The 24,330-nt window shown below is 33.4% G+C and overlaps 1 protein-coding gene across 1 annotated transcript in view; it reads right to left on the reverse strand.

The window, feature by feature from the left end:
• Positions 1 to 6,864, reverse strand: part of LOC120776152 (uncharacterized protein CG3556) — a 39,503-nt gene extending 32,639 nt beyond the window's left edge. Inside the window, exon 1 of the mRNA XM_040106698.1 lies at positions 5,675 to 6,864. The gene's annotated coding sequence lies outside the window, so the exon portion shown is untranslated. The remainder of the gene's footprint in view (positions 1 to 5,674) is intronic.
• Positions 6,865 to 24,330: the final 17,466 nt, after the last annotated feature.

A 24,330-nucleotide genomic window follows, 5' to 3' on the forward strand; every position in this document is an offset into this window, starting at 1 on the left:
AAATTTAATTTTTATGTTTTTTACAAAAAATATTAAAAAAAAAAATATTAATAAAAAAATATTTTTTTAATTGTATTTTATTAAAACATATTTTCTAATTGAAAATTTACATAACCAAATTTAATACGAATTTAATAAAATACTTTTTCAAAAAAAAATGTTTTTATGAAAAAAGTTAAATCTTTACTAAAATAAATATTTTTAAACAAATGTTTTTTAACAAAAAATATTTGTATTTTCATAATTTTTTATAAAAAAATATTTAGTTGTATTATTTTTTTTAATACAAGATATTTTTTAATTTTCTATTTAAAAACATAAAATAATAAAATTTATTTTTATTATAAAATTAATTTTTTTATAAAATATAATTTAATTCAATTTAATTTTATTAAATAAATTTAATACATGGTTTCATGATAAAAATTAAATTTTTACTAAAATAAATATTTTTAACCAAATGTTTTTAAACAACAAATCTTTGTATTTTCATAATTTTATAAACATACATTACATAATAAAATTTTTTTGTAAAAAATATTTTTTAATTAATTTTTTTTAATTGAATATTTAAGAAATATTGCGTAACCGAATTTAATTTTTTATTTTAAAAAAATTGAATAAAATTGTTCTTCAGGTAAAAATGTTTTAATGATAAAAATTTAAGTTATAATGAAGTAAATATTTTTAACTAAATAATTTTTTTTACAACAAATATTTAAATGTCTTCTTAAATTTTTTTTATATTAAAAATTTTCCAATTCCGAAAGCATATATTTTTTATACTTTTTGTTTAAGTTGTTTCTTAAAAATTTTTTTTTTTAATTCAAATCAAAGTTTTCGTTCAAATATTAAATTTTTTTTTGATGTTTTTCCAATTTTTGAAAATTAAAAAAAAAGTAAAAAAATATTATTTAAAAAATTTTAATATTTTCGAAAAATTATTTTAAATACATATGTATTTCCATTACCGAAAGCATTCATTTTTCAATAGTTTTTATTTAAGTTGTTTTTTAAAAATATTTTTTTTTTATTTCAGATCAAAATTTTCCTCCAAATAAATTTTTTTGATGTTTTTTCCAATTTTTGAAAATTAAAATATTAAATTTTTTTGATGGTTTTCCAATTTTTGAAAAAAAAAAAATATTTAAAAAATGTTAATATTTTCGAAAAATTATTTTAAATATTTCCAAACTAAAAAAAAAATTGAAAAATACTATTTTAAAAATATTGATATTTTCGAAAAACATATATTTGTTTTTCAAAAATTAAAATTAATTAACTAAGAATTCTTCAAAAAAATTAATTTAAATTATATATTTATATTTAATATTTTTTTAAATTTTATTTAATTTTTTTATTTTATTTATTTTTTTTAAATTTAATTTAAAAAAATTCTTATTTTTTTATTTTCCGAAAAAATAGTGGCGAAACCTTTAAATATAATTTGTTTTTCGAAAAATAAATAAAATTTTCAAAAAAATAAATTTTTTTTTTAAGTTGGAAGAAAAACATTGTTTTTTAATGTGTTATTATTTATTTTAGTGTTTTAATAAAACTTCATTGTTTTTCAAAACTTAAAAGGAGAACAATTTTTAAAAAAATTTTAATTATTTTTAAATTTAATTATAATTTTTTTTATTTTTATTTTTAAGATAATAATTTAAAAAAATTAATTTATTAAAAGAAAACTTAAAAGGAAAGAATTTTTTAAGAGATTTTTAATTATTTTTGGGTAATAAAGAGTGATTTATTATTTTTTTTAAATATAATAATATTATTGTATTTTTTGTTAGTTATTTTTATGTTCTTTTTTAATTATGTTATTTTAAGTTTTTTTTTTAAATTATGAATTTTCTTTTTATATTTTTATTTCAATTCCATAATTTCATAATTAATTATGCTCTTAAATGAAAAACAAATTAATAATTTCGTAAAATCCCACAAACTACGCAAACATTTCAAAACTAAACAAAAATTGTACCCAAGAGTCTGCTTAAAATAAATTCTCTGCGTACTTTCCGCAAACAAAAGCGGCAACCACTACAGCAACCACAACAACAATAACGGAAACAGTTAAAAATGCACGCCCAAAGGACTAATTTCGTGTTTAGACGACAAATTTCGCTCGAAGAGTGAGTAAACGTTGCTTTGAGCGGCTGACTAAGCGATTTGCCAACTGTGTATTTGTGTAATTGAGTGTGTATGTGTGTGTTTGGGTGCTCAAAAATAGTTTTTCTATGCATGCGTGTGTGCTTGTGTGGGTCGCATGTCTGTGTGCTGTTGCGCTTTTGTATTTGTGCATTGGTCATGACCCGCAAACGGACGTTCAAGTGTCGGCTAGTCGTTCGTTGTTGGTGTTAAGAATGAGCATATGGGCTTTTAGGCGCAGAAACTTGCACGTAGTACACATTCACACACATTACAAGCGGATAGCAATAAAATAATTTTCTGGCACAAAAAAATTGTTTGTGTGTGTTTGTCGGGTCAGTGAGAAATTTTTGGTTTACATAAAAAAATATAGAGGTCTATGATCTTTGAAGACCAGGTTAGGTAGAAAAGAAACAGCAGCAAAATGGTCTGAAAAATTGTTTTTTATAGTATTTCTTTTTTTTTTAGTTTTTTTCTTTTAAATTTTTTACCAAAATATTAAGTTTTCTAACGCCATATAATTTTTGCTGTTAAAATTCAACCATATTTTTCCTAGTGGGTCATTTAAGTTTTTACCTTTATACATTTTTATCTTTTGAAAATTTTTAAAATTATTTCCTAAATATTAGCTTTTCTAACGCCAAATAATCTTCTTTAGAATTCAACTAAATTTTTCTTACTGGGTGATCTTTTCCATTTGACAATTAATTATAGCTAATTTATATATTTTTAAAATTATTTCCCAAATAGTAGTTTTTCTAACGCCATATAATTTTCTTTAATTAGTTTCAACTATTACTTTCCTACTGGGTCACTTAATTTTTTTCCTTGGGCAACTAATTATATTTCATTTATATATTTTTTCAGTACATTCAATAAATATTCTCTTTTAATGTCAAATTTTATTCTTCCTTTATTCATTTTGACTATATTTTTCCTACTGGGTCATTTAATTTTTTCTTTTTGGCAGCTTAATAGTTGACCACATGTTGTAGCGATTATTCGCAGTTGACCCGCCTTCACTTTACGCCGCATTATTTCATTAAAACTTTATCCATATTTTGTCACTCATCCCCCGCCAGTAACTGCTGTTCTTTTTTAATGGCCTGTCATTTTCGAAAGGGTTGTGATATTTGTATATTTAACATGTAAACTCATAAATTTAAAGTACTATTACAGTTATTAGCAAATTTCGAAGTAATTTTAATTGAAATTCAGTTCAGAAATTTTTGCCGAATCAGCTGTATTCCTTACGAGAGGGTTATGTTCTCATAAAATAATGATAATTATGGCCCACAATTGAGAGTTAGCTGATGAGGAAGACGACATAGGAGTAAAGAGAGCTAGAGAAAGGAAAAAATGTTCATTGGTGTTTGCCAAGTCAAGCTAACAGTACCGAATTCATAACAAATGTGACCCCTGAAAGGGTTTCGATGAATATTTATACTTTGCACATTACTCTCTACGCAATACAAAGATCTTAAGTGATCCCTTGTTAATGGTGTTGTAACTTTTAGCTGCAGTAAGCCCACCGGAATTTGGAACCGGATCTTCAACTACAAATCCATAACTTTTCACCGCTTTTCTCGCGGAAAAATAATTTTGAAGGAGTAGCGAGATGCCCCCAAGCCATATTTGACCACAACAACACAATAAAGACGGGAACACCAATTACAAAATCATGCTTGAAGAGGTGAGATCTGTCACTCTCAAGATCATAGCTTATTCCTTATCCATTGAAGGGCCAGCCAGCTCTGCAAGGTGGATGCAATAGAGGATATGGAGTAGATGGTCGTTTATCCTGCGTTGTCTGGGCAACGAGCACCGACTGGATAGGAATATTACTTTACCGTTACAAACGTCTTCAAGTTCTGCTACTTTGAATAAGAGTCGAACTTATGTAGTACTGCCTTTCAAGGTGGTAGAAAGAGACCTAAGGTCACTTTGCCTTGTTTTCATACACATTTTTCTACTCTGAGCTTTGAGCCTTAATCCTATTGCGTTTTCGTTAAATAGTCTTTCATAATAACGAATTATTAGGACAAGATGGAAGCGATGTTCGCTCCTTCTCTGGTGTTAACCTTTACACCTTTTTGGGCTCTGGTAGCAACAAACAACTCTTTGCTAACTTTATGTACGAGTAACAATGCAAAAATGGCTAAACTATCTTTCGTTAGAGACTTGAAACTGAGACGCTGCTTACGTTTGGACAATCCTTAGTTTTGAGGTTTTCGACAAGCCTTTTGAGAGAGAGAGAGAGAGAGAGAGAGTGGAATTTTTAATTATTGTTAGATTGTAGTCATACCCATTCCTGCTCATGAACATATTTAACCTCTTTGTATAGTAAGCTGATCATTTGAGAGGGTTAACCTCTCGTACGGTGGCCCCAAAGCATCAACAAGTCGCTGGCATTGCAACACTTCAAACTAGTTTCAAGCAAGCTACAATTGTTTAGAAATAGGAAGATCTGCTGTCCCTGAGCAATACCTTGAGATATGTAAGACGAAAACTTTGACTGCAGTTCTAGGCTTCGAAAAAATCATCAACCGGTTAAATTTTAATGTTTATGGAGAAAAAGACTATCTGACGCAGGATTTTCATACCTATTTTGACCGAATTATTAGGCAGAATAGTAGTTCGCGTACCATATCGACAAATGGCAATGCTGAGACACTAAAATGTTACAGCAAACTGTTTAGAAAAAATCTAGAGAAATGATTGGGGTATCCTAAAGTTGTTTTAGTGCGAAGTGTCGGCTGTTAGAATGATTCTAAAGTTGTGGGTGAACTTAAAAAAAGTTGTAAATACACCTAAAACTATGCAACAAATTATTCCAATTATCATTTGTTTGATAATTGGAATTTTGTTTTTTGACAACTTAATTGAAATATATATTTTTGGCGATTAATTAAACTTTTGTACGAGGTTCAATAAGCTAATAATTTAACGTTGTGTTTAATATGCTATAGGAAAGTATACCTTTAGGAGTGATTTTTGTATAACCTTTCAATATTTTGAAGTATACCATTAGGAGTGAAGTTGAGGTAGTATAGTACACAGAAGTATACATTTAGGAATGGTTTTTGACAGAGCATATTATTTAGAAGTATAGCTTTAGGAGTGGTATTATAGAATTATAGCTTTAGGAGTGGGTTTTCAGAACGATTTCTGTTACACTTTATATTAGCCAAACTAATTTTTGATACCTTTTAATATATTTTTAAAAATATGTATGTATATATTTTTAATATCGTAAATATTTTTACTATATTTATTTATGAGTAGTTCTGGCAGGTCACAATATTTTGAAGTATACTTTTACGAGTAAAGTTAGCTTAGTATGGTAGATAGAAGTATACATTTAGGAACGTTTTTTGTGAGAGTTTAGTACTTAAAAGCATAACTTTAGGAGCGATTTTTACAGAAGGCTTTTAATGACACATTATGTTAGCCAAACTATTTTTTTTGTTTATTTTGTTATATTTTTAAAATGTAAATTTACAATGTGCATTGCTTAGCTTACCTCTATGCCTTAAAGGAGTTTTACTGCTGTTTTAGTTTTGTTATTGCTATTTTTGCTGCTTACAGCGTGCGTTGCTTTTGTTTGCGTTGAATCGTATGAAGTAGTTTCCAGAGTTCTCCTATTTTTTTTTTACTTTTTCTGTTTCAAATTTATTAATACTCCTTTTTTTGTAAGTTTTTCTTTAGTTTTTTCTTGTTGTTGTGCAACAAATACCAAATTCTTCCGCACTCAGTCTTTGTTTCACTGCCTTTCAATTAAATTGTAACTTTTTATTCACTTGCTAACTTGTTGTTGTGCAATCAATATGCTCACGCTGCCATTACTGGGCACTTCTTCACGCGCTATGCTCGCGCTTGGGTTTATGAGTGTGTGCTTGGACACACGCTGCTGTGCGTTGACTTCGATCGAACGCCTTCAACTCTACTTTTATGCTAATTAATATTTATGTAATCGCGTTTTGTTGCTTTACAAATATTATTGTTGTTGTTTCTATTGCTGTTGACGCAGCTGCTGTCTTGTGAACACCTGCTTTTGTTTTTGTTGTTTTAGCTACGCCTTACAGTTACTCAATGGCATGCCGCATGCGAGCAAAAGTTTTTATATAATTTTTTCCCACACACTGCCACAAACTTATCTGCCTAAGTATATTTTTAATTAATTTTTTGTGCTAAATTTTATTTTTATTAAATTTTTGAAAATATTTAATTTTTAGTTCACTGCCAATTTTTGGAAATTTTCGCTTCACTTATTTCACTTTTTACTCGCATCAGTTTGCAGCGCTTCCTGCTCAACTGCTCTGTCAGCGCCTGAGTGTATGCTACAATATTACTATTTCTACTGCTGCCGTGTTACTTTGCTGTCGTCGTGGTTGGGTGTTGCTGGCTTGCGCTTCCTTTTGTCTACTTTGATTGCTGATTATTGTATTCACTTTGTTTTCATGCTGCTTTTTGGCATATTCTGCGCGCTGGTGTCAAATAACAGTCAGTAACGTCTGTCAGTTATGCATACAAAAGCAATTGCTTTGTTGACATTTAGCTATGATTTGCTAGAAAAGACACCAACAACATTGCACTGTTTGTAGCATTTTCTCCAATTTTTATATTGCTTTTGGCATCCACTCGCTCGCTTATCCTTTCGTGCCGTTGTCCTTTCGCATATATTTTTACTGTCTCCTGTCGCCACTTGAATGATTGAATGCACTTGCGGTCGCTGTTTGCTGCCTTCTGACTCATATGACATTCGACGTTTGCTTGGAGGCATTGGCGTGCGTGTTGGAAGCCTAGCTGTCATCGTGTGGACGCTGGAAGGCCATACTTTTGGCACGCAAAGACACTACAGAGCTGTCTGTCGTAGCAAGGACATCAATTTAGCTAGCGGAGGTTACTACCCAGACAAGGCTAATGCGCGCTGGGTGGCGTGCTTCGTGGGATAATGCTGAGGAAATGGTTTTAGAAAATATATTTTCATATTAGACACCCTGTAGGCATATCCTGATTCTAGGATATTACAGTTTTAGAGCCAATATAATTAGTTTGCCAAAATGAGAGAAGAAAGGCAGTGTCTTGGCTTACAACAATACGTGTAAAAACATACAGGACATCAAGCCATGGGAAAGAAACAGAACATAACAGGGTGTAAAGGATTTTAAGAAATCACACGTTTTATTTATTATATTTTCTTTTATTATTTTTTTTTTCAAATTTAATTATTTAAATTACTTTTATTATTTTTTCAAATAAAATTATTTTAATTATAATAAATTTTTATAATTTTTTTTATTTATATTTTAAATTAAATTAATTTTATTAATTTTTGAATGAATTAGTGTTTAATAATTTAATTTTTATTTTTTATTTTTATTTTATTTGTTTAAGTAAAGCGTAAATTTAATTTAATTGAATTTTTAATTTAATTTAAATTATCCTGTTAAATGTTTTTCGAATACCTTTTATTAATTTTTTTTAAATAAAAGTATTTCAATCACACTTAATTTTTATGAATTTATTTTTTCTTAATTATTTGCAATTAATTTAATTCTATTATTTTTTAATTAATTGGTTTTGAATAACTAAATTATTATTTTTAATTTTTTCTATTTATTTAAGTAAAGCGTAAGTTTAATTTAGTTTTTAATTAATTTTACTAATTCACTGGTTAAATTTTTTAGTTACTTTTTTAATTTTCTAATAACTTTTTTTAGTTAAATAATTTTTTAATTAGTTGCTCTTAATTAAATGAATATAATTAATTAGTTTTTATTAATTTTTTAATAAATTAAATTAAATTTTTAGTTAGTTTTTATTAATTTAATTATAATTTTTAGTTGTTCTTAATTAAATTAATTAGTTTTTATTATTTTAACTAAATTTAATAATTTTCTGGTTACCTTTTATAAATTTTTTAATAAATTTTTTTTTTAATTCAATTAATGTTTTTAATTTTTTAGTTAGTTTGTTTTAATTTAATTTTAATTTTTTAATTATATCCTATTTTTTAAGTAAAGCGTTAGTTTAATTTAATTTTTAATTATATTTACTGATTCACTGGTTAAATTTTTTAGTTACTTTTTTTTAATTTTCTAATAATTTTTTTTGTTAAATTAATTTTTTGGAATTATTAGTTAATTTTTTTTTAAATTAAATTCTTCTTTACTTAAATTAATTTTTTAATTTGTTGTTCTTTATTAATTGAATTAATTAGTTTTTATTAATTTAATTAAATTTAATAATCTTCCGGTTTCAGATCGGAGTTACCTTTTATTAATTTTTAATTAGTTTTTTTAATTAAATTAATTTTATTAATTTTTAGTTCGTTTTTATTAATTAAATTAATTTTATCCTATTTTTTAAGTAAAGCATAAATTTAATTTAATTTAATTAAATGTTTATTTTAAATAAATTTACTAATTTTTATTCCTGTTTAAATTTTTTTAGTTACCTTTTATTAATTTTTTTTAATTCAATTAATTTTTAATTAATTTTTTTTAAACCAAATTAATTGTATTAATTATTTTAAACTAAATTAGTTTTATTAATAAATTAACTAGTTTTTAATAATTAAATTACAATTTTTTAATTTCATTCTTTTTGTTTAAGAAAAGCGTTTCAGTTAAGACTAGGCTTAAAGATTTCGTTCAACTATTTTGAGAGTTTACATAAAACTTGAAGCTAATAATAACAGCAAAAGAACCTCCACAAGCTATCACTGTCAGCTTTTCCGCTACTGCCATTTAGAATACTTTGAAGTACGCCGAAAATAGAGGGGGACGCTTGTCATAATCCGCGTTAAACAAAAGAAAGAATAATGAAATTAAACCAAAAAAATATCAATAAAAGGCGAAATACCATATGCTGCCGGAGGCGTGTGCACAGTTTCCGCAAAAGCCTGCTTCCTTTTATCGCCTCGCTCGTACGTTCGCTGATCCTGCTGGTGCCATTGATCCTTGTTGCCTTGATTTGTGTTATTCTTTGTTCTGTATATGTATGTATATCCCCATTTACTTAACTACACGTTGTATTTATGATTACGGCTAATCATACGGTCCATATTGGTCCAGCCACTCAGCCGCATTCGGCTTTTGTCGGAGTTTTCGTGCCGCTAAGACGTATCGAATTTCAACGCGGGCAATTGACTGTGCCTTTCTTAACAATGCATTGTAATCTATACTCCGTTGGCTTCGTAAGGTGGTCACAATTGAGGTTCTGCTGAGATTTCTAGCGGTACTCATATTGTCCTACAATTGCAAACGATATAGTATTTCAATTTCACTTTTGCTTTTATCGTTGATGGCGATCTTGTGCGAGGCAAACATTGTTTAACATTTGGTTGAATGAGTTGGGATTGCAATCACGGAGCTAAATTCGACATTTTTTACTTACTTTTTGTTGCTCAAAAGTAAAGTTAATGGCAAATTTTAACAAGAGTTGGTTCGAAAGAAACTTTTAAGCTGTTTGTTAATAATGTGCTTTGGAGCTTTAATTGATCGAAATAAGCTTTTGAGCTTTCTGTTAGAAATATAATTGTTCATCTAAAGCTTTTTAACACGAAATGTTGATTTCTTTGGTTTTAAATATACATATTTGCTATCTAATTCAGCTTCGGGAGCTTCCACACTTGCTTAAAAAGCTCTTATTGAAGTTTACTAATGAAAATGATACATGAAAAATATATTAATGGGTTTTTAAAGAGGTTTTAGCATTTTGAAATTATGGATTCATTGATTTTTGAGCTTGTGGAGCTTTTCACTTATTTTTCAAAGCTTTTTTAAGATTATAAAAGAGTTTTTTAAAGGTAATCCATAATATAATTTTAGTAATAAATAACAAAATGCTGTAGAATTAAATTTGTACATGATCTTTTAAAAGCTCTTAAGACTTCTCTCAAAGCTTTGTTGGCAGCGAATATAATTTGCACGAAAAGCTTAGCATATGCATTTCAAAATGATTTATTTCAACTTAAAATTATTATAATACCTCTTTGGGGCTTACAGAGCTTTTTGCTTATGCTGACCGGTTTGTGCAGCTTTTTTCTACATATATGGAATTTGTTAGTTAAAGGTTGAGCTCTGCAAAGAATATGTATAGTAAACAAAACTTGCTTTCAAGTTAGATTTCGAATGTTTCGTAAAGCTTTGGAAGCTTTTTAGTTATATACCATACATGAGATATTGCAATAGAGCAAGAGAGTTAAAATTAAAATATATGTTCTAACCCCATAGAAAATTTATTAAATTGCAATAGTAGAGTTTGTAAGCTTTTTAAGACATACATATGTATGTAACTCTGGATCATACAACTTAATCAGAGCGCCATTACATTTTATTCATCTTACAAAGTCCAAATAAATTCCACCTTCCAAACCTATTTTCCTGAAATAAAAAAAATCAATAATTTGAAATGGAGCCATTATCATCACTTAACCATTCTGCAAAGCTCATAGTTTCCCAATTTTGGAAAATTGTCATCCAGGTAATTGGATAAAATTACATTAGCCACAAGCATATGTTATTTGAATGTACAAAGTCCTGCCGTACTCATATTTACCTATCACTGTGTTCACTTACTCGTAAAAATATATATTTGCATTATCCTTTCACATCTTGTTGCAGTGCCTGGCTAGTCCCTCTTCTCCCCAATACATATGTATATTCAGTTATGCTGCACTTGACATCTGTTTGAGTTTTATATAAGTTACTAGTTTTGGCCGGCTTTTATAACAATTTGACGTTTCGAACGAAACTTTCTTGCAAACGACTACTCCAACCTGGATTTTTTATTTTGTGAATGCATGAGTCTGTTTTGAAAGCTTTTTTTATGATCGGTTGTATTTACCTTAAAAAGCTCATTTTTGGAAGCATACTTTCTAAAATCAATCTCCTTTAGAAGCGACTTTCAAAAAAAGTTAAGATCTTGGTTTTCATGCTTAGCTTTTTAATTAAGTAAAACTGAGCATTTTCGTAAGCTTTTTATCATATTTTTTGAAAAAATATTGTATTAAGTTTTTTCCAATGAAAGAATGAACGAAAAAACTGTGAGATGATAAAGCTTTTTTAATTTAAGCTCTTAAAAGCTAAACTATAAGGTCTTTCAGGCCCGACTTTGGTTACATATGCTCAGATAAAAGCTTTTTTTTATTAAATTATGGATAATTGTTTTTCAAATATGCCTTCCGCTTTGCCTTTGTCCCACACGATTAAGAAAAGATTATTTTGTTGATAAAAGTTTCGAAAGCTTTTCTGATTATAAAAAATTAATTTTTATTGCTTTATTTAGATTCAAAAAAGCTTATGAAAGCTTTAAAATTATTTTAAATTGAGCTAATTTTTATGGAGCTCTTTTAAAGACATTACATAAACTCATATTATGTATAAATAATATAAATATTAAATTATGTAGATATATTTGAACCAACAGTGCTTATAAAAGCTTTTTAGAAACTCAGCAAATTTTTATGAATATTTTTCAAAGCTTCTCTCTAAGTTTAATTTTGCGGTTTTTTAAGAATCAACGTGGATTCTGAAAAGAATTAAAAGCTTTTTGGAAATCGGCAACTTTTTTGTGGAGCTTTTTTGGCATTCGCAACTGTTTTAAGAAGCGAACTTGCTACTAATCTCGTTAATTTCTATTGTACGCTTGTTGCTACATTATTCAATTATTTTTATCCAATAAAGACTCGAAAGAATGTTGCTCAAGAACTTTTTTCAGCTTTTTTGACATCTAATTTTCTTCAATTTGTTGAGCTCATCGGCTTCACAAATTCCAATTTTGAGCTTTTACAAAGTTTAACAACACTTTGTGAATTAAGCAGCTTTCACATGGCTTCAAAGCATGCATCGAGCTTTTTCAGCTTAACAATACGTTGTGGGTTATAGAGCTATCGCAAGATATTACAACATTTGTGTAAGCTGTTTTGAAACTCAATAGTTTAATTTTAGAGTTTTCTCAAAAACGCTTGAGATCTTTCAATATCATTTTGGGAGCTTTTACAATGCCTAACAACCCTTTGTGGTTATAGAGCTTTCAGAGGGCTTAAAAGCAGTCAACGAGAGAAGCTTTCACAGGGCTACAATACTTTGTGGATTACGGAGCTTTCACAAGGCTTAAAAACATACAGCGAGCTTTTTTCAGCTTAACAACACTCTGTAGGTTATGGAGCTTTCACAGGACATTGCAAGATTCTGTGAGGCGTTCACGATTTTTTTGGGTTTTTTAGCATCTAATTTGTTGGGTTCATCAAGTAAAAAATATCAATTTTGGAGCTTCCACAGAGCTTTACTTGTGAATTACGGGCTTACACAAGGCTCAAAAGCTTGTTGTGAATTTTTTCAGCTTTTTTGGTCCCTAATTTCTCTGTTCTCATTTATATCAACCTCATCCTCAGAGCGAAATATTTCCTTCTACTTTTTTAAGAAATTCACAATTTACAGCTTCATTTCATTTCTGCATAACCCGAGTGTTTCTCCGCCCACCAAAACCTACTTTACGTTCTCGCCATCTTTTCCACGTTGCCAGCAACCGCTCCATCTCCGAGCTAAGTGTTTTTCAAGCAGCGTGTAGAAGTCAACATGGAAAGCGATGAGATTTCACATTTTAATTACTGCAAAAATACTTGAACAACTACGAGATACACCCACACACACACGCACACATACCTACATTCGTGGGTGGTAAGAGCGCTAAGTGACTCGCTGAATGCTCGAGTGCCAGTGACGTTGCTTGCCAAATGTGTGAGTGTGTGTGTGCTTGTGAGTGAATAGGGGGCAGCGGGAGGGGTTTAACGTCAAGTGGCATGTGGCTGACGCAAATTAATCCGCCTGTTGCCTGTTAAAATGCAAATGCAAATACAAACAGTCGTTGCTCGTGCAAAGATAAAATCTCCCGAGAGGGAAAGAGTGAGCGTGAGTAAGCGATAAGCTGTAGGTGGGGTACAATGACCCCTTTCTAATGCTGCTGGGCGAAGAAAATTGAATAGCGCACACTTGTAACGGAGATTGGGTCCCGTTAGCCTGGCACTTGACAGCAAAGCAGGTGGGTGGTCGTGTCTGTTCGGTGTGTTTGTTGGCAGGCACTTCGGCCATTTGCAAACGTCAGGCGAATCGCAAAAAAATAAATGTGTATGTGTGTAGAGCTCCACTCGAAGCTTTGACATTGATAGGTGGGTGGGTCCTTGCTGAGTTGGCGTCGTGTGGGGATGCCGCTTGGCAAATGTACGTATGCTTGGCAGGCGGTCGGTCGGGCGGTTGGTTCTAGTGAGTGTCGTTGTGTTGTTGGGTGCGCGCTGGCTGTGGTTGATTCGAAGATGACGACGCAATGCGGCTGGATAAGCTGCATTTGAAGTCTCAATTACGCGACCAAATCAAAATCAAAATGGAGAATATAAAAAGCGTTGGAGGAACAAATGGTTGAGGAGTAATCAAAATGGCGTATGCGGCACAGTGGCGCACAAAGGCAAAGCAATACTATTTTGAAGTAGATCCCTTAGACAAGTATATCAGAGCTTCGTTTCAAAATTTGAAATGTGCTCGGTTTAAGAAGCCATTATCATAGCCAATTATCATCCAGCCACTACAGATTTGTTTCTAGAATGAATGTTTACTGCTAATCGTACAGCTAGAGTTACGAAGAATGATCCTAACCGACACTTTTAAGTAAAGAAATTATGATGAAAGCTTGGTACGTGCTGATGGAGGACGCTTAGGTATCGCAGGAAGAGCTCAATTTAAGTGCGGCCTAAGTTTTAACTTTACCTTTTTAATTTATTCTTGACTCAGTTGTTGGGTTGGAATATTGGTAGGTACTGTTATGCGTGGAAGAATTCTTTTGGGGCAGAAGGGCTGAGAATTGGTCTTCAAGGCATCTAGCGCTGGAGTTAAGGTGAATTATATGGGAGTTTGCAATAATTTCTCTACCTGAAAGATGGCTTTACTTTTCCGCACACTACATATCACTAAAAAAGCTCCAGAAGCCATGCCATGAAGCTTTGACCTCTCTGACAAAATTTAAATTTGGTCAGTTTCGTGAAAAAGCTGGTTAATTTTTTATTTATTTTAAGTATTCCTCCACAATAAGTTTAGGACAATTTTTTTGAATCCCTTTCGGCGTGTGCTTTAAAGCTTACAAAACTTTTTCGTATTACTAAGTTATAAAAATATCTAAAAAGACCCAAGTTGTGTAGACAAAACTTTTGGTATCAGCATGAAAGCTTCTTAGGTAAGATTGAAAGCTCCCCGAATGAGCTGAAAGCTTCTCACATTAGCTCGAAAGCTCTGTGGCAGCGTGAAATCTTGTTGGAAGAGTTGAATTGAACCTTGAATTAGTCCTCAAAAAGCTTCTTTGAAAAGCTTAAATGATCCCGTGGAGAGCTTGAAAGCTTCTTAGGTAAGCTTGAATGTTTCAAATTAAGACTGAAAAGTACTTAAGTGTTCACAATCAGAAAAAATTAATATTGCACTTGATATCGAAGTAGGAATCTAGAAGACAGTTACTTTCAAGTCTCTTAAAGCTCCCAAAGACAGACAAATCTCGTGTTAATAAAATAATATATTTTTTTCAAATCATACGTTAGCATTAAAGCTGTAAATATATTTTTAAAGGTTTTTGTGTGCAAATTTTCTCCAAGTTGTCCCACTGTGCCAACGTCTCGAGCGCATTTCAATTACTTCAATTTTGCCAGTTGTGCAATTTCTACTTAGATTTTTGCGTGGCGCGAAAAAAATATACAAATTCTACGGTGTAATGAAAAATGGAAGATAATAATATAAGCAACAACAACAACAACTGCAACGCCAACAGCAAGAACGGTAAATATCAACATGAGCCGCAACAAAGCGCATTTATTTGCACAAAAGCTGTGCCTGGATGAACGCCACAAGGATAGCGCTGCTGCGCGGATTAACAGTTGGCACTCGAGCACAAGGAGGTCTACTTTTAGGCAGTCAAGCACGGTGCGCTGACAATTGGTGCTCAGGCAGCTTTCTGTGTACCTACAACCTAGCGCTGACGGAGATCTGGCACAGGCTGTTGTGCCGCCAACAGTAAATTGTAAATAGAATGCAGTAAGTATATGTTGCTGTTGTTATTGCCGCTGATGATGATTTGATTTGTCAATTGAAAAATGTGCAAAAAATGCGAGATAAATACAAAATAAAACAGCAACAACGTGGCAGTGCTGAGCAATACTACGAGTACAGCGTCAACGCAAAGCTGTCGCTGTCAGCACTTTTGCACGCAACAGCACCAACAACAACAACATTAATAGCAGCATATCTAAAATGTAAACGTAAATAAAGATGATTGCAGCCAAGCACACTGTCAGCCACATATTCATGTACTTACGCTTATATACTCTTCTGCATACATAGGCACACGCATACACTCATACACTTGCACACACATTTATTTGCAAACCCTTAGTCAGCCACTTGGTGGCACAGCCGCATTCTCGTTTTGCCCAACCCATTTCTATTCTGCTTTTTTCTTGCAAGTTCTTTCAATGTGTAAGCCACACCAATCCATGGCGACGACCTTAGCGCGCGTTTTGTCGCAGCGGGGTGCCGTTATAATTGCGCTATGGCAAAAACAAGAACAAGCAGCAAACAACAATAAAGCAGATATATTTATTAGCGTCACAATGGGCACATAAGTAGGCAGCCATGCGATTGTCTTCCATGGTCTTTATAGGGTATGCCAGCTGATTGCGGAAATTTTCAAATATTTTGAGATTTTCGCAAAGTTTTCTGTGAAAAATTCGGTATCCAATATCAATACTCGTTATTAGACGAAACTTTCAACCGATTGCGTCCATTTATATGATTGTAGCTTATATTATAGGCAACAAACCCATTTAGTTTCATTAAGTTAGCTTGCTTAGTAGCTAAAATACCCGACTAAAAAGCATCTAGACTTACAGAATTGAGTGGACGCCACAAGCCCAATTTCGGCACTAATTTTCGCACCGAATTTCATCGAGGTATTTTTCTTATAATCAAATTTCTTCAGCATTTAATTAAACGCAAAGAAAAATGCCTATTTATTTATTTATATATAATATTTTTGCGGTATACTGCGGATATACGAAGGACTCTTCTGATTTTAATTATTTTTGGTCTTAACTTACTTACATAATACTGAGCAAAGCTTTCTCACCAAATTTTGTTGAGATATCTCTTATATTACCTGATATGTACCCTGATATTAACTGATATTAACTGATATATACCCTGATATTAACTGATATATACCCTGATATTAACTGTTATATACCATGATATTAACTGTTATATACCCTGATATTAACTGATATATACCCTGATATTAACTGTTATGTACCCCGATATTAACTGTTATATACCCTGATATTAACTGTTATATACCCAGATATTAACTGTTATATACCCTGATATTACCTTATTTATAACCGGTTACATTGTAGGAAAAATGTCGATTTATTCGGTATATGGCGGCTATGTGAAGATAAACACCGATTTCGTTCAATTTTGGTACCAACTAAGCTAATGCTAAGCAATGAATTTTCACCAAATTTTATTGAGTATATCATATATTACCTGCTATATAACCGGTTACATTAATCAGAAGGCAAAATTTTGATTTAATCGGTATATGCAGACTAGGGCAAGATATGGACCGATTTGGTTCAAGTTTGGTACCAACTTATCCAATTATAAGCAAAGTATTCTCAACAAATGTTTCTGATATCTTCCATATACTAACTAACTCATACAGTATTACATTGACTGGAGAGAAAAATACCACTATATTAGTTGTATGGGTGCTAGGGAAAATTTAGGCCGATTGCATCCAATTTTGGTGCCAACTTACCGTATGCTAAGCAAAGTATTTTCACCAAATTTTATTGAGATATCTCATACATTCCCTAACATATAGGGTATTACATTGACCGGAAGCAAAAAAGTTGATTTAATTGGTTTATGAGGACTAATGGTAGATTTTCACCGATGTTGTCCAAATTCAGTTCGAACTTACCTAATTCCAAGTAATAAGTATTTTCAACAAATTTTACTGTTATATTTCATATAAAGGGTGAGCCATTTCGAGGTTCCCTACTGTTTTAAAGAAAAACACAGAAACTTCAAATTTAATGGGGCATGTTTACTATCATTCGAAAGATCATGCTTTGGCATTTATTTTTCGAAGATTATCTCTTTTAAATGTTGACCGCGGCTACGTCACAAGAAGGTCCATCCGTTGAGGCCAATTTTCGATGACTCGTTCGAGAATTTCGACTGGTAACTGGCGAAAGACACGCGTCATGTTCTGCTCCAATGTTTGAATTAAAGCGGGGTTGTCCGCATAGACTTTAGACTTTACATATTCTGAAAGAAAAAATTATAACGGTGTGATATCACAAGATCTTGGTGGCCAATCGACCGATGCAAAAAGTAAAATTTTCCACTTACCGAAGTGTTCTCTCAATAAATCCATTGATTGATGCGATGCGTATGAAGTAACGCCGTCTTGTTGAAACCAATTGTCGCCGAGCTCACGAGCTTCAATTTCAGGCATCAAACAGTCGGTTATCATGGCGCGATAACGGTCCCCCTTGACGGTTGCGTTCTCAGCGGCAACATTGAGTCAGAGATGGACCTCATCGCTGGAGAAAGTTTGGTTCGAAAACATCGGATCTTCTTGGAACTTTTCAAGAGCCCATAGAGCGAAGCGTGACAGCTTGGCACGCTTCACGCCTGACCTGTCTATTAAAAAGGTACCTCTACTTGGATCACACGTTACACCGGATATCCGTTGTCCGATATGTTGCCCAATCAGCTTGAGAAATTGATTTTTAGTCTCGATTTAAGAACCTTTCAATATTAGCCTCATGTTTGCCTGAACTATCCAATTGAAGACTCGTTGCTTTGTACAAAATCTACCAAACTAAAATTTTGTTGTTTCTATGTTCTCTACCCATTATTTATATTATTGTTGTTGTTTCATTTCTACAACAATTTATTTGTTTTGCTGTTATTTGAGGCATCCTTGCGAATCCTTGAGTTTCAGTGCGTTTATTTATTTAGTAGCGACCAAAGAGATATGGCCAAAGGCAAAAGGGACAATGCCATGTTATTGTTGTTATTGTACCTATATTGTGTGGATTACATATGTTTATTTGCTCATATATGTTGTTGGTATACTTATATACAACTTTGGTTATTTGTTGCACATTCAGGTGTTTGCTTACCACTGTCAATAGAGCGCCTTTGACACCAAATAAAAGCTTTGTGTGACAGCTGAGTTAATAAATTTTGTTGAGTAATAGAACTCGTGGTCTCGCCGACGGCTACATAACTATTAGTTTATCTAAAAGTTGGAATTTGAAAAGCACTTGAATGGTCTCAGAGTGTCGCTTTTGGTTTGTAGTCCTTAAGATGATTTTTTCTTGACGAGTTCAATGGTCTTCGGCATGGATGACCTCTCTCTCCCTTGATAGAGGCTGTAGTTGATGGTATAATCCCATTATTAAGCTATCCTTGAACCTTTTATATATGTTAAGATTCACTCTATCACCGACTAAGTAGATTTTCTTCGTCTAATGATAAAAAAAGACGACGGTAAACCGAGGGAGTAAAAGTTGTTGCGGACAATAAATCCAGAAAAGGCGCATCCGGTAGTGAGAAAGCTACTTCGATTAAATAAATCCTGACAAGGCAGCATCCGGTATTGAGTGCACTGGCTTCGTTGATAATGAATAGACCACCGTTTCAGAAAAGTGCCTGGACTTTGTGAAGGACGTACTCGACGTTAAACTGAAAAATATCTATAATTCGACGATGAAGTTGTATAATCCACAATAAATTTTGATACAATGGAAGGCAAAGATCTTACAAAGAACTTTGACTCAGAATTGATCGTAATGTCGGCATCTGGAACGGATGTAACATGATCAGATCGGAGATCGCCAAAATGTTATAAGGAAAAGGTACTAACTGAAAGTTTTAACAGCTGATTAGGGAGAGTGTAGTAAGAGACAAACATTCAATCCAAAAGAGTGGTCTTAGGAAATCATCTGCAACTGCTTGTATAAAAAAGGAATGAAAAATGGCAGCTGACGAGATATGCGGCTAAGAATTTAGTGGACGGTTTACATAACTTATGGGCCATTTTTTATTGTAAATGATGAACTCCATCGCCTCAAACTCTGGGTGTTTTGATATCGCTGACTGACCCATTCTTAGATTTAAACTAAACGAAATGATCGTAACTATATCAGATGATGCTGCCTTGGAAGGACCGCATCAAGTAGCTTGGAAAATATGTACTTATATACAAAAATATTTTCAGCTCAATACCGGTTTGGAATAACATTGAAAGAAGAAACTACTGGATAAATAACGAAGTAAGAACTTAGAAAACTTTTGAATATTTCAAGTTTCTACGAAGTTTTAACGACTGTACACATCGTATACCCAATTGTATGGAAATATGAAGAGGACGTGGCTTTGGGAAACTGTTGAAGCTCCAGACAAGTCTTTAAATAGTACCTGAATTCTAAAAAAATCGTCCAAAACTGTCTTAGAGCTATAGAAATTGTGAAATTAAAGTAGACCGTCGGGTTGCTAGATATATTACTTTGAATATATATACAAATGATAGAAGGCTCATCGATTTGCTAGGTTTTTGTCGAGATGGGGCTTCAAGGTACTTCAGGTGAAGTAAGATGTCTGTAAAGGCACCAATTTAATTGAAACCAATTACGTGTTGAGTTCGAGAATTACAAAGATGTGTGTTATGAGCCTACAGTGGGGTTCGTGGGAACCTCCGACCGGTTTTTGGAGCTTTACTTTCAATGATCGTAGACTACTTTGTTCGCTTCTTCATTACTGGATTACTCCATTTAGGAAATTGCGTGCTTTGGTGGAGTTCATGAGATCCTCCGACGGCTTTCTGGAGCTTTTGTCGAGATTCGACTTGAAGATACTTCAGGTGAAGTAAGATGTCTGCAAGGGACCAACTTAATTGAAACAAATTACATTTTGAGTTCGAGAATTACAAAGATGTGTGTTATGAGCCCACAGTGGGGTTCGTGGGATCCTCCGACCGGTTTTGGGAGCTTTAGTTTCAATAATCGTAGACTACTTTGTTTGCTTCTTCATTACTGCATTACTCCATTTAGGAAATTGCGTGCTTTGGTGTAGTTCATGAGATCCTCCGACGGCTTTCTGGAGCTTTTGTCGAGATTGGTCTTCAAGGTACTTCAGGTGAAGTAAGATGTCTGCAAAGGCACCAACTTAATTGAAATGCATTACTTTTTGAGTTCGTGAATCACAAAGGGATCCTCCGACCGGTTTTCGGAGCTTTAGTTTCAATAATCGTAGACTACCTTGTTTGCTTCTTCATTACTGCATTACTCCATTTAGGAAATTGCGTGCTTTGGTGGAGTTCATAAGATCCTCCGAGGACTTTCTGGAGCTTTTGACGAGGTTGGGCTTAAGGATACTTCAGTAATATGTCCACAAAGGGACCAACTTGATTGAAATGAATTACTTTTTGAGTTCGAGAATCACAAAGATAGTTGTTGTGAGCCTACCGTGGGGTTCGTGGGGTTCTTCGACCATTTATGTAGTTCTAGTTTCAATGATCGTAGACTACTTTGTTCGCTTGTTCATCACTGGACTCTCGAAATTGGGTGCTTTGAGTCTAGGGTGTAGTTCATGAGATCCTCCGACGGCTTTCTTGAGCTCAAGCTTCAATGAAAGTACTGAAGTATTCCTGAAGGCAGCTTCAGCATTTCACCTTCTAAGTACTTGCACTGAAAGCTATTTTATTGTATTTCGTGATTCCTTTTTGTTTAATTTCTTTGCTCTCTGCTTTGAATTAAATGCATTCAAAAGCGGATTTACGCCTTTATTGACGAGCACGTGTCCACTTTGAACATGCAACTGCGTATAGCATTAATTCATTTCATTAAGAGCACGTTGACTGAACATATGGACCAATTCAAAAGTTTTCAAAGTGTGGCATTTTTACAAGCAACACCCGACCGGGCGGCCATGTTGTGCTGGCCCACACATCCACTACACACGACTCTCGACATTTTTTGTGATTTCTCGCACGGAATTGTCATTGAGACGCTGCCATGCAGGCACGAAAGCCATGCAGACCGGAAAAAATCTTTCAAATGGACTAACCGAAATGTGCGCACATACATATTTACCGTTGTATGGCGGACTGCAGAGGGTTGCAAGCTGCCTGGCTGGGTTTTTGGGGTTCGTGACGTGGAGTTGGGAGTTTGAGGCTTGAAGACTACTCTTTGGCATGTGTGCTGCGACGTTTCGGGGTTTGGAGGTGCAGTGCGGCAACTAGCGTTGGATATACACCACTTGGCGGTATGGTTGGGTTTAGCAAGCCGCGCTGCAGTGCACATTTATCAACCGCTCGTTTGGGCCGAGTATGCAGCAAAGGAAGGAAATTGAAAAATATGCAACGCTAAGGGAAAATGTCGCCATTGTTTGTGTCAATTGACTGCGCCGGGTGTGCAGGGCGTGTGGGTGTTTGCAACGGTTGTGGGTGTGCGACTTGAATAAGAATTTATCCACATGCATGTGTGTGTTGTAAGTGTGTGCGGCCGCAGGGGATAAGAGTCAGTGAAAATGTTGTACATATTATTGTTGTTTCTTTGTTGTTGTGGTGCCGTTATTTCCGGTAGTATTGGTTGCCTTTGTTGGTCGTACTTGAAAGCTTCACTTCGCCGGCCTATCAACGAGGTACAACGACGGTCGACGTATACACTGCCCCAGCGACCATGCAAAAAATAATAACAACAACAACAACTACAGAAGAACGTTTGTTTATTAGATGCCAAGCGTTAGCCGACGTCGGCCCAATTTCGATTTTGAGTTGCAATGGCAACCAAGCGCATGGTTCCGGCCGGCAAGCTGTCAAAGAGGGTGTTCGGACAGACAGAAAAAACATACATATACCTGTATATGTTTGTATTATATATATATTTATATAATTTATATACAAATATACATTCATATGTATGTAAGTATATAATTTGAATGATTTGACTAGGCAAACTAATAAAACAAGCAATGTAATGCAACGAAAGAGGAGTGAGGAACACTAGAGCGTGGGTCATGTGTTTGTGTATATATGTACGTATTTATGTACATATGTAAGTCATTCTTACAAGCTCTAAGCGTGTTGAAGGGTAGGTGTGTAGCTGCTTTGAGGCTTTAGGAGGGTGTTGCAGTCAGCCATTGAAAACTTCTGCGAAAATATATATGTATATAACAAGAAAAATTTCAACTTTGGCTGCACCGCAGCTATAATACCCTACACAGTTGCTTTTCTTATGCATAAAAGCCAAATTTCGTGGAAAATAAAATAGTTTTCCATACAAGAACTTGATTTTCATGGGTTAGCTTGTATGACAGCTATAAGCTATAGTGGTCCGATCTGCACAATTTCTTTGGAGATTGTGGCATTACTTTGGAAAATGATCCATACCAAATTTCGTGAAGATATCTTGACGAATATAAAATTTTTCCATACAATAACTTCATTTTGATGGGTTGGGTTGTATGGCAGCTATAAGCTATAGTGGTCCGATCTGCACGATTTCTTTTGAGATTATGGCGTTACTTTGAAAAATGATCCATACCAAATTTCGTGAAGATATCTTGTCAAATATAAAATTTTTCCATACAAGAACTTGATTTTGATGGGTTAGTTTGTATGGCAGCTATAAGCTATAGTGGTCCGATCTGAACAATTTGTAAGGGGAGTGTGGTGTTGCCTTGGACAATAAGCTCTGCTAAATTTCATGATGATATCTCGTTAACTAAAAAAGTTTTCCATATAAGCACTTGATTTTGATCGATCAGTTTGTATGACAACTATATGCTATAGTTATACGATCTGAACCATTTCTTTGGAGATTGCACCGTTGCTTAACACAATAGCATGTACCAATTTTCTTGAAGATGTCTTGTCAAATAAAAAAGTTTTCCATACAAGAACTTGATTTTGATGGGTTAGTTTGTATGGCAGCTATAAGCTATAGTGATCCGATCTGAGAAATTTTCTTCGGAGATAGAAGCTTTGCCTTGGACCAAAATCTGTGCCAAATTTCACGAAATTATCTGATGAACTAAAAAAGTTTTCCATGTAAGAGCTTCGTTTTGGCCGGTCTGTTTGCATGGCATCTACATATGCTATGTGCTATAGTGGTCCGATCTGAACAATTTGTAAGGGGAGTGTGGTGTTGCCTTGGACAATAAGCTCTGCTAAATTTCATGATGATATCTCGTTAACTAAAAAAGTTTTCCATATAAGCACTTGATTTTGATCGATCAGTTTGTATGACAACTATATGCTATAGTTGTCCGATATCGTCTGTTAGGACAAAGGAGCCGCTTCTTGGGGAAAAAAAGACGTGTGCAAGTTATCAGATCGATATCTCAAAAATTGAGGGATTAGTTAGCATATATTCAAACAGGTAAAAGGACATGGTTAAATCTCCAACATTTCCGGGCATCCCGTCAAACTTATGCACGCTGATCAGGGTATAATTATGAACATGTATTTATCGGCATAGATACATACATTTATATATATAAATACATGTATGCGTTGCAGGCGTTTTAATTAGTCTTTGAGATTTTGTTGTTTCCTACTTGTTGTTCGAATTGTGTTTTTGTTGTTGTTGTCATATTGTACTTAATGTCATTTCTTGTTTTCGCTTTTCAAGTACCCACACAATATTCAACAGAAATCTTCAATTTATTAACTCACATCGGTTGTGTTTGCGGTGCGCTCTGCTACCAAGCCTCCGCAAGCCACATCGTCGTCGGCGTGACAATGATTTTCCCAACCAATTTATTATGGCAGCATGTTAACAGACTTGATTTTGACGGCCGCTTAGCGCCAACAAAGCAAAAATGCTTGTAATTACTGTGTATAGGCTATTTGGGGCGGGGGTAGCGGAGTCTTGAGTCGAGCTTGCTGAGCTCGTAGCGGAAATATGTCGTTCCACTTGAAAATCGGAAATACTCAATAATGAGAAATGTCAACTTATGTTTACATGCTTTGATTGAGTGCTTTAGTATGGTTGGAGTGCGAATTTTTGTCGCAGAATTGGGAAGACGTGAAAGATTGTGGGAAATAGTAGAAAGGGAA

Source organism: Bactrocera tryoni, chromosome 4 (genome assembly GCF_016617805.1).
Source record: "Bactrocera tryoni isolate S06 chromosome 4, CSIRO_BtryS06_freeze2, whole genome shotgun sequence".
Lineage (NCBI taxonomy): Eukaryota > Metazoa > Arthropoda > Insecta > Diptera > Tephritidae > Bactrocera > Bactrocera tryoni.